Source organism: Megalops cyprinoides, chromosome 1 (genome assembly GCF_013368585.1).
Source record: "Megalops cyprinoides isolate fMegCyp1 chromosome 1, fMegCyp1.pri, whole genome shotgun sequence".
Lineage (NCBI taxonomy): Eukaryota > Metazoa > Chordata > Actinopteri > Elopiformes > Megalopidae > Megalops > Megalops cyprinoides.
The window spans coordinates 29,638,411-29,651,791 of record NC_050583.1 but is presented as its reverse complement, the minus strand read 5'-3'; positions in this window follow the sequence as shown (position 1 = coordinate 29,651,791).

Genomic DNA, 13,381 nt, shown 5'->3' with positions numbered 1-13,381 from the left:
TCAGGGGCTCCATGCCTTCAGTGAAGAAATCCCTCAGAGCTGGTGCATTGCCCTCCTTCAAACGGCACACATTGCACATCCCGGACTGAACACAGAGCTCAGATGGGAAAATCACAGCACACCACAGCACTACTGAGCTCTACATTTGACTGTTATCTGTCATTTTGTTCTTGATATTTCCTAATGGATGTCCTCTTATCTATCTAGAGGCTACAGGCTCAGCTATGGTGATCACAGTTCGCCTTATTGCTTGTTAACTCTCCATTATTCCTGTATTTGTCTTTGTGCAAAAATATGCTTAAAATATATGCTTAAAAAGATGCTTAAAATACAAATAAATACAAATAAAGTTAGAAATCTTCGGCTCACTTGTTCTCTTGTGATTGCATAATAAATTCATGCCATTAGAAAGAAAAAGGGAGATTTTGTATCACGCTTTTGTGACTGCAGCCAGTTGAGAGGCAATGAGTCTGCAGTAAGAGTATGGTTGAGCTGCGGTTTGATCAATGTGATTTTGTTACAAAATGATGTCTTTTCAAATGCCCTGCACAACCCTGTGGTGGGGTTTTGAAGGACGTCTCTTTTTGTTACAGAGGCGCATTAATCACCCTCGTCCAATGGTTCTTCATCACATTCAACTGTCATACATTATTCAGACATTCCAGTCCTCGTTTAGTTACAATTCGCTGCCTAAATAAAGGCCTGATAATTAACATTCTCCCCAGCATGATCTTACAAAGACCCCACAGCTTTTTAGCCCTGTGCTTCCTTTAAAATAAGCAACACAGTATCTAATTGCAGCTCTCGTATCCTCGGGGACTAACTGTCGTGCATAATAAAACTATACCTAAATACTGCTTGTCAACTCCAAATGTTGCCTGTAGTCTTTTTTTTTCCTCCAAAAATCAAGTAACTAAACAGCCATTGCCATGTGCTTTTGGAAGTCCTCATTACTCTTATGTTGCTACACTATTTTATTTCTGTGCCCAGGGCGAAGCCAAAGTCGTGTGCTTTTGCTTTTATGATTTCTTCCTATTTCTGCCTCTGTTACGAGGCTGCATTAACCTGCTTTCCCCTATAATATGGGAAGAAAGCTTGACAGCTCTCTCTGCCACAAAGAATACAGGCGAGGCTGTTTCTGGGTGTTAAGCAAGTGCTGCTATTCAGGAGACTGCTCACACTCTTTGGGGCAGATGAAGGGAAGGCAGGAAAAACAAATGCTGCGCTATTACTGTAAGCAACAGGGAATAATACTACAGGGCAACCATCCATATCTTTATAATTCTGCACTGGGAGGGATGTTCGCATAAAGTGATAATGACTTTTTAAGTCTTGCTTCTGGATGAGGCTATAGGCCTCTAGGTCACTGCAGCGGTGGCATGATTTGCATTCAGGAGTATTGCCTCTGTGGTCCTCCCTCTCTGTCCAGCAAGAGTGCCTCCCACCTGATTCGCAGATCTGCCAGACACCACAGGCTGGAATGCCGGGCGTTCTCCTTTGGGTTCCGTAAACAGACTGCGATGATGAGAAAGCCATTTATAGATATTAGGAGGCTCTTCCTTCAGTGCCTCCAAAATATACTTCATATATTTATTTTCTTAGAGATAACATCCAGCTTTTTAAAAAATTACAACCTGTTATTTACGGTGCTTTCCGAGGCAAGTCCAAACAAAGGTCCTCATACATGGTGGCAATTTGTCTAATCTTGTTTAATGCTGCGAGCAGCAGATGTATTTCATAATTACCATGTAATGACTGTTATTCTGAATGGCTTGTAGCTGTTTGACGTGTTTGTATAAAACAGCACATTTCTGTGTCGGTCCTTGAGGTCTTCCCAGCAGTCCTTGAAGAGATTTTTATGGTGACAGTAAATGCACCGTGGTTTTGGGAACTAAGCCTCCCTGACACTTTACGGGATTGTATGCTTGTTGAATTTGTGGCTCATAGATGTATAATGTAAAGTGGAGCACTACAAAGTCACGGGAAAGCTCACTATGGAAGTCGCAATAGAAACCCTCTCCACTCTGGGGATCTGGGAATTCTGGGTATGCCAGGTCTAAGCTAACTCACCAGGGACAGGAACCATCTCCGCAGCCACAAATTATAGAGGCTTGAAGGACAAACATGACAAGCTGACATTGGCCCAGGTTTTATAATTAGATGATGTTTAAAATGATTTATAAGCTGGCCATAAAACATGGAAAGTCATAAACACATGCCTGACTGAGTGATATTTTTGTATGAGACAACTCAGTGAGGCTGGTATCTACACAGGTGTTAGTGTACAGAAATAGACTTATATTTTTTTCCCTGTGATTGTGCACATGCGCACAAATTAAACAGTCCTCCAAGGACTTGGTGAACCATGTCAAAATGCAGCCTCACTGCCATTTGGAATGTAACCAGTGTTGAGTAATGAAATAAAGTATGCAGTCCCTTGTGGATGTGCTGGGTACCATTCCTATTAAGCATTGTGATGCAGTTACAGACTTCTAAGGAAAAGCAGAAACATTCAAATGAAGTTCTCTCTATCTAGGTCTCTCTATCATCGTTGTTTAGACAGTTAACCATTGGCCTTTTCAAAAGTCATATTGCAAACCCTGAGAACATGCACCAGATACATTTTATGATAAATGAATAGCTCAGAATGGCTTAAATTGTTTTTTTTTTCAGCTTCTGCAGTGCAGTACAACTGTCCAAAGGCACCTGTGGCCATAGTGAAAAAGGAACTATTTTAAGAGCATACATACAATTCGATAAGTTAAACCTTAATTAGTAGAACACTTAAAACACGTTAGTAAGCAGCTACATACTTCTCAATATGTAGTAAGTTATCATTGTGTTTTCATATGGGTCAGTACTGGCCATTTGATGCAATTACTGGAGGACAGAATAGAAACGTGTGCATGGGATGGAGGTCTTATTGACAGGGGAGTTGCAGGTAATGGGGAGAACGAAACAGGTTTATAGGTTAATAAAACCCACATTAGCTCCACAGTGAAGCCTGACCCGAGAGGAATTACAGCACCACTTTGATTCATAAAAGTCTTTCGCTGAAAGCTGACTTACTAGAAGTGACGTCAGCAGGTTTATGGTTCCAATAAAACAGGCCTGTCTCCCTCTCCCCATACAAATGCCCTCTCCCTCCTGGCAGCCATTTGAGCTGAAGTTTGCAGACATTGTGGCTGTTACAGAGTGGGGGGCTCCACATGAGGACGGCAGGCAGCGGGGGGAAACCGGTTCCAGCGCTGCTCCAGGGTCCAGATGTACGAGGGCCTTTCCACTCGCACTCCACATTCACCGTGTCCTAATGGAAACCCTGCGGTTTGAATGTGTCATTAAAGGCTTTTACAATCTGGTGCTTGGAGTCCAGGCTGTGAAAAAGAAAGTGTGAAGGAATATTGGAGGCTGTATTTTTAGAGCCTTTAGAGCAAAGCCTGTTATGTCAGCTCTCATTGTATATATTAAGAGGAATTTGTTTCTTCCTGGGACACAGGAATCATATCAGCTGGATCGTATAGTCCCCAATGGTTGATGAAAAGCAGGGGTAGTCATTTTACCAAATAATATTTAATTTCATTGGTCTTAGCTAAAGTTTGTTTGAATCCTCTCTGTTTTATTAGCTTCTGAAGCTGATACATGAAGCACATGAAAGTGACCCCATCACGTGATCACACAGCTTTACAGCAATCTGTGTTATGTCAAGATTTGTGTAAAGCTTTGGATTGCTGTCTCTATAAAAACAATCAAATACTCCACAACAACTGATCCTTAAACTACATTGTAGTGCATCCAACTGATAAAATGTCTATGTGAGACACTTGTACAAAGTGTCATGGTGTGTTTTTGGTGTGATTTCGATCTGGTTTACCTGGGTCAATCCAAAACCTGAGGGAGGAAACCCATTATCTACAAGAAGTTTATTTGGATTTTATTAGCGTACTGCCATTTGTAAGTGTTTAGAAATTTTCCCTCCCAAAAAACAGCTTCCTTCTAAACAGGTTTGTGTGTGAGAGAAAAGAATGCTCAGTGCCATTGTGCATTCTAAACACTCAGCTGTTACAAGAGCATCTTAAGTGCTATGTTATTTGTGGCCACTTCGTACATCGCTCTTTGGCTGTGTACAGAAATATCTGTGAGAAATACTGCATGTATTTAGCAGATTTACTGTCTGTGAAAGCAGTTTGCACACAGAGTGTTGATGCATTAAACATAATAAAAAGACCTTAAACCACTGGGCCTTATACTTTGTCATTATCAGTCTACTATATACCTCCCCTTGATGTAAAAAAAGAAGACCTTGACAGCACTCTAGAACATTACCAACAGACCCAGGGAGCAGAAATCGAATCCTTTATCTAAAGAACTCCAACACTTTAGTTAAAACAGGGGTTACGTTAATCCCTACCTCAGTCTCCTTCTGTCAAGCTGTAATCTAAATCTTTAACCTACCTTCAGCATTGGTATAAGCCTAATTCTTCACTAAGGCACATACCGTTTACACAAGTGATGCATGTTCTGAAATTGAATATTTTAAAAAAGGAAAAAGATGAAATGATTGAAAGATTTGTACTGCTGGTGTAAGGAGATTTAGCTTTGAAAGTCTTATCATTTTTTGAATGCCTGACAACCGGCTTCATTTACATTCAGTGCAAAACAACTCCAAAATAAACATCCTGCTTACTGAATTCAGCCCTCTTTTCAAGTCAGTGTTATTCTGTACTCGCAGGTGCTTATCTTCTTGTACAATAACAATCCTGACAATTATGAGGAACAATGTGCGAGTCCTTTTGTTTAGTTGTAGCGTGCAGTCAAGCCAGTATGTCTAAATTTGCATTCATTGCCACCACATATTAAAGTACCCAAAACCTCCATTTCTTACATCTTTAAAATGTATAGCAGAACACAGATGCGAACGCTATGGGGTTTTGCCGCCCTGAAGGGAGAGAGAAAATAGTTTGAGCCTAATTCCTCCCCTCATTCCAGCAATCTCTTCTCGGCAGCCGTTCACTATGACAGCTGTCAGTCTGAGAGCAGACAAGGTGTCATAACGTCACTCTAACCTTCCTCTCCAGGGACAAGAGACTGGCTCCACACAGCCAAGGAGGTGACCCTACCAGGGGCCACTCAATGAGACTTCAGCAACACCGACTCAAATAGATCAAAGCAATTGGTAGGGAAAGTGTGTGACTTCACAGTGTGTGATTTTCATCATGCACATTCTAAGTGAACATGTATAATAGTACAGCTCTTAACCACAACAAATGCACATGTACCTTATGAATATTCCAATGGCACAAGAACTCCAGTAACCTACTCTCACTGATGGCACTGCATCTACATTGTGAAGCACATTGTGGTCATGTGACTAAGCCACAGGCCCTGACCTCAACCAAAGTCTGTCATCCTACCCCTGACCTTTGCCTCACCCACCAAACTGACACACATTATCATATTCTCAGCTCAGAGGAATGTGACCAAGGCCTTCTGGTATGAGTTACACCTGAGGTGAACAGACATTTGTGCTCTTCACAGGGACCTGTGTGAGCTCTGCTCTCCTCGGCGTCCACTCCCTCATTCTTTGGCCTCCGGTCACATTAACACTCTCACACTCTGTCTCATTACATCTACTTAGCGATGACTGGACTGTCTGTGTTCTCTTTATGCCTGTCAGATTCACTATTCATTCCTATTAAAATATCTACCCTATTAGAAGCACCGGTGTGGTACCACAGTCACATAAAAAGGACTCCCCATCATGCCTCGCACAAAGCAGTCATTAACTTGTCTGTACTTTACAGCTTCTCTCTCCATGCTTGCTTCATGTCTCCATCTGCCTAATTTCCCACAGCACATTGGTCAGTCTGCTGAATGTTAACATGACAGGATCTCTCAAGGTTCTAACATGATCTGAAACCGAACAGTTGTAAGGTGCGAATGGGTCCAATGTGCATAACTATCTATCCTACGGGTGAAATATGATAAACACGCTGAAAAATCCACTTAGCACCCTTTGGTTGTCCTGCTGGCGTCTCTGATTTGATTCATATGAAAGCACAACTGTACAGACATGAGAAAACCACATGCTTTTTGCTCACACTGGAAAAAAACACTGGTCTTCGACTCCAGCCTGAGGGCCCCACCTACTGGCCAATCTGGGAAACATTTATATATCATTTTTTTTTTTCACATAACCGAACAAATTGTTTTTCTGCTGGGCAGGTCTGAGTGGGTCACAGCTTAACATGTGACTGATGTCCAATCTCAAGTTCCTTTCCAGCAACCCAGCCTACAGTTTCCATAAGCTCTTCCACAGTGCGATAGGTGTACTTGATATGACTACCTGAGGCTTGCATAATGTATCCTCTACTCTCATTTTAATCAGCAGGTAAAGGAATAATTCAGCCTCGGCCATATCAGCCTTCACTAGCCTCCATGTGTGAGGGTTTCCGGTGGTGCCACTGCCCTGCTTATTCAGGTGATGCTGCCTTCCCAACTACGCCCTGCTAAATGGAGAGAATGGAGTATTCTGCGTCTGAGTGGCACGCTGGGGGCTTCGGGCATCTGCTGGTCTCTGAAAACTGAGTTTAAATCAAACAGACCTCCTTAAAAGACACGGAGCTGCACAACTCTTCAGATTTGTTCCCTGGGTTCGGACACATGAGAGCAGTTGTGGCCACACCAGGAAATCTTCAGAACGGCTAAAAATAGGGCCTCAAAACAGACGGGGAAATTTAAATCTTTCAAAAGGCTGAGGTCATGATATTTGCACTCCGGAACTGGGCACCACATTAAACATTTAGCACAAGCCAGATAACAGAGTGCTACAGAGGAGTGCAGTCCTTGTGAGAGCTTTCCCATTCCCTACCACATGGCGTACAAACACGTCGTACAAACACATAAAGTAATAAAATGAATTGTTTTGTTGATAAAATAAGTGCAGTACATTAACATAGACCACCACTGATGCTAAAACCGTAATTTTAAATGACAGAAAACTAAAATTGCACCCTATTGTAACAATTTAGGATAAAACAATGTGGAAAGTTGTAGGGAAAAGAACTCTTACAAATTACTGGCACTATGATATTTTCTTACAGCTGTTCTGAATCACATTTAATCATAGGGTCCTATCTGTGCAGATATTAGAGAGCATGAAATAACCTGTTATTAGACCTTTAAAAGTAACTAACAAAATACGAAAAAATGTACCCAATACACCAAAGATTTCTGATTAAGTTACATGTCTGGTTTGCAATGGATAAATAATACTCAGCAGCTGTTTCTGCTTATTCACTGGCGCAAAAAGAGTACTCCTTGAAAAACCGCCTGGGTCAGTGTCCAACGCTCAAGGCAAATGGTTAATTATATTTTTTGGGCTTGTTAGACAGCCCAACTGATCTAGTAAAAATGGATTCCAACCAGCACTTAAAATTAAATAACCAGATATTATAGTGGTCTTAATTTGATGAGTAAAAGTTCTTATCTATTGTCTCATCAAAAACATGTTTGTTAAAACTTGATGTTTTATCGCTAATGGTTCCACCGCTATTGAGAAAGACAGAGACAGGAACTGCATTTATTTACACTTTCTGCCTGTATGTTCTGGACTTAATCCATCAAGCTAACACAATCTCAGTTTGTATACTAATCTCATCAGTACAAATGGACTCAGTTTAACAGTGTAAATTTAACTCAAAAATAAAAAATAATTTCACAGGAAATGTGAAATTAAGGGAAGCATTATGAAAAAAGAAAAAGTGTCTAAAACAAATGCATTTGAACTGTACAATATATTTTGTAGTGACTGCATATTCTTTATATTCATCTGCCAGTGCAACTCAAATGCATTATGAACTGAATGTAGAGTGCTCGCTATTATAAACAATACAGCTATGAAGTAAATCTTCAATGGCACAAGTGACGTTAATTGGACATTCATGCCAATGTAAACATTTACTTTAGAGTTGGTATTGTTTGCAATAGTGAGTATTCAATATTCAGTTGGCAGTACATTTGAGCTGCACTAGTAGAATATAAAGGATACACAATCACTACAAAACATACAGTAAAGCTATATCGCAGATGACTGAATGAATGATTATTGTATGCTTATGAAGGCACTAATTATGAAAGCTTCATGTTGCTCTTATGCCTTATAAGACCCTTCAAAGAAAGTGTTACCAGAGAAACTCAGGTTAAATCAAAATGAGGTCCTCTTACAATGGAGGTAGAACTTTTGTTTGTGGAGCAGAGGGATAAAAGATTCCAGGGCATTGTCTGCACACTTTGAGTAAGCATTCTTTACAGAGAGCAGTGTTCCGTGCTCAGAGTATGTGATCAGCAGTCGGTTAACAGCGGGCCTGCATGGAGCATCAGTGATATGTCAGTGGAACAGTGTGCCATTAATCTCACAGTTATGGCTCCTTGAACAAATGACTTGCATTACCTCATAAATAACCCTCGCTTTCTGATGGGCCTGCTCTATATCGTTTTGCCTTTGCCCAAAACTGAACCCCTTTTAATAGCCACACCCACCAACAGGACCACTTGAAAAAGAAAGCCAAACAGACAGTGTTGGGACTGTGAGAGAGAAAAACAGTCAAAGAAGAATGATGAAAAACAATCGCATAGATTCTCATATATTAAATGTTTAACCAGGTTAAAGCTACTGCAGTACATTGCATAGCAGACTCCGACATTACTTTCTTAAACAGTGAAAAATTAATCCAAAGCAAAGGCTCCTTTAGAGTTATACTGAATCTTATGCTTTATTGTATTTCTTTGATGGTTTTGCCTGTTGCCTGTGGTTTCCTATCAGTAAGTCAACATAGTTTACATGCATGTATGACTTGAATGAGGGGAAAATGATGAGCTGAAAGCAAAGAAGAAACTTTTGTGAGAGTGAACAAAGGAAGCCCTTTCTCTCTTTTCATTCCGGATAAATAACAGGTCAGGCAGGGCATGCCTGAACATTCTCTGCGGATTGAAACATTTTGCTTCTCACTTGTAATAAAAAATGAGTAATAAGGTGTCCTTGTACACTTATGACTGCACATAAACACGCAGCTCTACAATCCTCCGCCTTGCCTGTGTGTGAAACAGGCTCATTTCCAACTCTGACCTCAGGCCTGTCCTTGGCACTGCTGCACTGCCGTGAGATGCAGCATTCAGCGCCTGAGAGGAGGTGCCTGGGAGGAAGGACTCAGGAGACGGCCCTGTCACCACTTCTAAGAGCACTGCAAGATTCATATTCAGCCACCGGCTCCCCAGAGAGACCTCTCGTGCGTTACAAGACTCGGTGAGTGGATTTACAACGCCTCAGAGTTTCGCCGTGGGGCCCTCAGATGCAAGGAAATAAATAAGTAAATAAGCGGCGAGACACTGGCCCCGAATGCGAGAGCAGCCACTCGACTGGTGTCACCGCTGTCAGGGAAGAGTGATGGACAGCTGACTGAAGATGTCTCTCCTGCAGCGACAGCCTGATCCCGCTAAAGATGCTGGCGCTGCAGCCACAGAAAACAAAGCCATAGATGGACTCTCTGCCCCCCTCTCTCTACAAGGACTGCCTCGTTAACGTTGGGATTTAGCGTTAGTGAAATACCATGCAGCTGTTTCAGAAAGTGCAACAAGCGAAAATGAAGTAGCCGAGTCTGGTCAGAGGACAGAAGACTGAGCAGGGGTAATTTTAGCGGGTGGGGAACGAGCCATAGTGATTAATTGGGAGACACCCAGCACATTGTTGCTAGATCTGCTCTCGCCGGCCTGATTCATCAGCCGCAAAGTGCCAACACCACACTGCTCCCAAACTGGTGCAAAATGAAAAATGAACAGCACCAAGGCTGCAAGACACAAGGGATCGTCCCACAGCAATGCCGGCACTCAGGCTCACCGTAGTCCTGCTCTAGTTTACTTTTTTACCTCTCCCTGGCTGTCGTGTACAATACTAATTGGCCTGCTTTTGCACCCATAACAAGCTTGGAAATAACCGCTCGCGAGCACCCCAATGCAAGAATGTTAATCTGAGCTCTCCAGACAGGCATTTCGTCACCCCTCCACAGCACATCAAACATGGATCCGAATAGACCTGAAGATGCTACAAGCATCCTTTCCAGTTACACAGCGGGATAATTTAGAATGCAGAATGACATTCAGAAAGTGCACACATTTATGTGAAATCTAAGGACACTGGCTTGCTTTTCAATTTCAGAATTAATTTCTTATCTTAATTGGCACTTGTTATAGAAGATGAAAATATGTAGGGTTTTTTTTTTTGACTGAACAATGTGTACACATTGACAATGTGAGCATTGCATTGTGGTAGCAGGGAAAAAAAATTCTATTTCTATGGGCAAATTGGTTTTTGCAAATGCATGACTCGCAACTGTCTTGTATCATCAATAAAAACCTATTTTATTACTAGTGCAGACAACCCATATTTGAAAATGCAATTTAACATGGAATTATTAAAGTGGCAATCCATATCTAAAAGCATGCACAATTCTCAAAGTCATTAAGCAATTCAGTTTTGACAAATACACCAATATTTTTGCAAAACCTGTTCCAAGCAATTAATGGGAACTAAACATAAGGATGACAAAAGGATGGAAGTGAAATGTGAAAAGTCATTAAGGGAAATAAAACATCTTTAAAAATGGCTTGGTGGAGAGGTAAACAAGAAAACAGCGGCCCAGTGAAAACACATGCAGACAAAAGCAGACAAACCATTGCTTTTACACCCTAGGCTGAGACTGGCTGATGAAAAAAACGACAGCTAACAAGTAGCTCTGAATAACGTAGGACTATTTCAAACATTTGAAAGATTCATATCACATTTGTAAAAGGGCTAAGTGATGACCAGCTGCACCAACTCACCAACATGCATATATAAAAAATTTAAATGGAGCTGTACAAATCAGTTGCTAAAATATAGTTGCATTTGTCCTATATCATCTGTGTGCCTGCGTGTCCCGGTTTTCACCTAACTCCTCCAACAGGGGAGATAATACAGCAGGAGGCTGCAGGTGTGGCTGCGTTTATAAAACTCCCGCTCTGCTGCTAATAAAGGCAAGTCGCATGCGGGGAATCTAACAACCCACTGAAAACATGTTGCATTTTCCTGATAAGCCCTTTTAGGATGAATGGAAGTTTACACAACAGTGAAGCCATCTTTGATTTTTTTTTTTAAATTTAATCCCCAACCCACAGCCATTTATGGCTCTGTGGGAGAACATCTGAACACAACACTGGTATCACACAGTCATTGTGCGAGCAACACGGCCACACTTTCAAGAGAATAATTCATTGAGATGGGAGCCTATGGTGAATTCCATGTTTTAAGGATAAATCATCCATCAGATTAATTAGGGGACAACCCAGGGAGGACTCCCACAGGCAACAAGATTCATGTTTGAGAAATGGTTTTTATAGCAACTAAAATATTAATACAATGTCTTTGCAGCTACTTTACGCAATTTGCTTTCATTTTTTTGCATAATATTTTCACCCTAATCATCCACTACAGTTCAGCATTGCCTGTGTGCTCATCATGTTTAAATCATGTGCTCTGATGTTCTCTTATTAGTGTTTAAAGCTGCATGTTCCGCTGTCAGAAATGCCAGTCTAGGCTTGCACATCTAGGAGACAATGATATCTGTTGTTACCAGCAATGCCTATTAGTCCACATGATTTCAATTTAATAAATTGTTAACTCCAATACAGCTCATTCTGCTACGGTGAGGAGTGGCCAAACCTGAATCTATCCTTTCACATGGAGATGACAATGATTGTGGCAGGCCTTTTAAGTTTGGCCTATATTTTTACCGACACAGATATAGGTTGTTTTAATATAGTTAACATTCATTAAAAGACAGGCAAATAAACAGCTCCAGGAAGGCTTACAATTTAGCGATAGCCTCTCAGCTCATGAGAAAAAAACTGCTTAAACATTAAGAAATTTAAAAAGAAGGAATTATTACTTATCCTGCTGACTGTGTGAGAGCTTTAATACAAAACAATCATACAGTGCAGTACCCATTTCAAACAAGCAAGAGAGGTATGGTGGCAAGAAGACCGTCACTGTCATGTATTGACTGTGGCTAAGTAAACTTTGACCTGTTTATATTATACTTGTATTAGGGGAAAACACTGCCTGACTATCTAGCTAGCTGACAAATGCAGAATTACAGTTTTCAGCTAGCTAGTAATCTACAGAGGTAGTCAGTACAAAAAAAGTAAATTTTGAGTCATTGTGGAATGTGAGTATATCATAGCTACAGTAGCCAGCCTTGAAACTATTACAATGTTGCTAGCTGCACTGAAAAGAAATCTACTTATAGAGCTATGATTCCCTAACCAGAATAACATTACCAATTAAGTTTGTGTCATTCTTTGTATCATTTCCGAGTAAGCTGATTATCCAACTATATTCTCAAGTGACCACAAATTTCACCACATATTACATCAGCCATCCATTTGGGTTTATTTATATTAAATACCCTCATTAAATGTCATGCAAAGGCCAACTGAATCACATGTGAACAGTGACATTTTGTCTGGTATGAAAAATAGATCATTTTGGTTGGCAGTGTGAATTTTCACTCAAAATCAGGCTTAGTTGGAGTTAACCTGTTGTGCTGGGGTCGTCAATCCATTGTTACCAAGGTAATATGCCTGGCAACATTTTCATGCAGTTTCTAAAACTGGAAAGAACACATTTTATTATATTAACAGAGGGCTGCTGGTTTACTCATTAATCCCACTTGATGAGGGTTTGTTTGAGAAAAAAAATGCATTGCCTACATTTTATATTGTATACTATGGACTCCAGGATTCCTCAACGTGTTCAATATTGAAGTGCAGTTTGTGATATTTTGCATTAGCTACTTGTAAACATAGAGTTGTGACCTATCATAATGTGATTTATCAGGGTACGTTTTATGCCTGCCCAGAGAGATGGTGCTGAACATTTTCAAAGCATTATTTTGGCACTATTTTCTATATTTTAGGTGGTTTGCCAGTCCAGTTTTTCAGCAAAACAATTTCACTGCTTTCAGTGACCTAATCACTGAGAGATGTCACATAGGAATGAAATCAGTGGGGCATTTGCAAGTGGAATTCCAGTTGTATATGGACTAGAATGTATAGTAGAAAAGGTTATAGCAAAGACTTTACTTCACATTATTTCATAATCTTTTCACAATTTAACAATTACACGCAGGCATTGGCAGAATCAATGGAAAATGGAGGGGGCACTGGAACTGTGAAAGTGTGGTTATCAAATACTTGATAAGGCTAATTCCCCTTCCTAGCATAATGGGTGTAAAGTTGTCCACTGACCTTGCATGTTGTTGAAAGTATGTTGTATTGCTACAGTGTTTTG